We start from the raw sequence: 2556 nt of genomic DNA on the forward strand, positions 1-2556 counted from the left end.
CAACAACATCCTATTTCTTACTTACGCCTGTTTGAGTTGGATTTCTAACACTTAGAATATAAAGAGTCCTGATCAACTCAAGATTAAACCTCCTGCAAGAATTTGGCTATCCCAAAAAAGATGGCTTTGCATTGTTGTCCTTTCTTTCCACCTCTGACTAGTGGGGGTCCAGTGGTAGAATTATTACCTTCCATGTGGAGGACCAGGGTTTGATTCCCAGCCAATGCACCTCATGCTCAGGCACCACCTGTCTGTCATCTGTCAGTGTCAGCGGAGACTCGGATGTAGCTGTGACGATAAACAGGCTTCAGTGGATGTTCCAGACAGACTGGGAAGAAACCCCTGGTGAGGAACTTCCAAAGGAGGCCCTACATGGTGCAAATGGCCAGGTGCTCAACTACTAGCTGAAAAGTTGGTGGTTTGAATTCATCCAGAGCCTTCTAGAAAGAAAGACTTGATATCTGCTTCCAAAAGATCACTGCCTTGAAAACCCTCTGAGGCAGTTCTACTCTGTGCCAATGGGGTCACCTTGAGTCAGAATCGACTCAATGGCAACTGACAACAACAACCACTTCTGAAGAACAATGGAAAGCTCTGTCACAACAGTCTGATCTCTTTGTGCATTGGGTCCCCACGAGCTGGATGCTGACTCGGTGGCAGCTAACAGCAACAACAGCCTTCCTTTTGGCTGTTGCTGCTGCCTCTAGGCCCCAGTGAACCCAGGTGACCCAAACAGAAAAGCCTTTGAAGCAGGTTTAATCTAGATACCAGTAGTCCCCAATTTACAACAGGGTTCCATTCTGATGACTCTTGTAAATTGGTTTTGATGTAGTCGAATAACTCTTTTTTTTATTTGCTTTCATCATATTGCCTTTTATTATCAGTATCTTTATAAATCATAACACTGAACATCTGTGAGTGAACATCTGAGAATGATAACATCAACAAATTACGCACTGCAACACTGTATGTGGTGGTGGTGATGGTGGTGTTATGTGCTGTCGAGTCTGACCTGACTCATAGGGACCCTAGGGTTTCTGAGGCAGTATCACTACAGAAGTAGATTGCTCAACCTTCCTTCCAAGGAGAGCCTGGTGGGTTTGAACGCCAGCCTTCTGGTTAGCAGTCACATGCCTTAAGCACTACGCTGCCAGAGGTGTATTAGAACTTAAATTCTCTAGTCTGCAGTGGGAGCCCTAACTGTATTTTGAGGCTTGACAAAAGTTTCAGATGTGATTTGGGTTCTTTCTGACCATTAAGCCAGCATTGTGGCTGTGCACAGACAAGTTCCAAGACAAACCTAGGGAGAGGCAGTTTGCCTTCAGGAAGAAGGTAGTTGAAAGTAGATTATGCTCAGACAAAGAACTAGGGAACTTGCCTGTGAGTGTGTCCTTTTCTAAATTAATTTTGGGGTCTTGGTATTGTTTGGTGGCCACCTTGTGGCTAAGACTCAGGCTGCACGGTCATGAGTCACAGCTCATGTGACATGAGTCACATGACCACCACCTAGCCAGTAGTCAAGGCCCAGAACCAATACTGTAACCAATTGTAACAATCCTGTAACCAATCCTGTAATGGTGGCACCTTTTCTCTTTTCAATTCTGTAGTATCCCAATCATGGTCATTTTCTTGCTTCATCAGTCCCACTTGCAACAGTGATGAATTTTTCTGCCACCAATCATGATTTTGTAATGATTCCCCTTTTTTTCCTCAATCATATATAATTAGCCCCATGACCGTGACTCAGCGGGCTCCATTCAGCTTTCTGTACTGTGTACATGCTGATAATTCCCCTCATCCTGGATGATTGTCTTTGTCTCACCTAAGACGTAATAAGTGTCTCTACTGAACCTGTTTGAATCTGGGGGTCTCTTTTCCTCTATTACAGTGGTACATATTATTAATGATAAGATGTAAAAAAAGAAAAAGAAAGAAAGAAAAAGTCATAAGTGTGGTTCATCATTACTCAAATACATCATAAGTTGGAGACTAAACTCACTGCCATAGAGTCGGACCCTACTCATAGTGACCCGAAGTAGATTCCCCAACCTTCCTTCCAAGAAGGGGCTGGTGGGTTTGAACTGCAAGTCTTCTGGTTAGCAGTCAAATAATATACGGGTAGGCACTACCTGTATATTATTAAGTGAAAAAATAAAGATTAAAAAACAGTGTGTGTAATAAATAGAGCTTGATGTACTGAAACAGAAACCAAAAAACTCCAAACTCATTGCCATTGAATTGATCCAACTCAGTGACCCCCACTGAGTTTCTAATGCTGTAAATCTACAGAGACAGACTGCCCCATCTTTTTTCCATGGAGCAGCTGGTGGGTTTGAACCACCAACCTTTGGTTAGCAGCCAAATGCCTTAACCAATACCCCACCAGAGTTCCTTGAAACAGAAACAAGCATACTTATATAAAAGCATAGAACATGGAAAGCAGTATGGCGATTCCTTCAGAAGTTGGAAATACAAATACCATTTGACCCAGCCATCCCATTACTAGGTATATACCCTAAAGAAGTGAGAGCCATAACAAGAACAGATATATGCACA

The sequence above is a fragment of the Orycteropus afer genome, unplaced genomic scaffold, assembly GCF_000298275.1.
Source record: "Orycteropus afer afer isolate SDZICR_OR568_19922 unplaced genomic scaffold, OryAfe1.0 scaffold00032, whole genome shotgun sequence".
NCBI classification, from domain to species: domain Eukaryota; kingdom Metazoa; phylum Chordata; class Mammalia; order Tubulidentata; family Orycteropodidae; genus Orycteropus; species Orycteropus afer.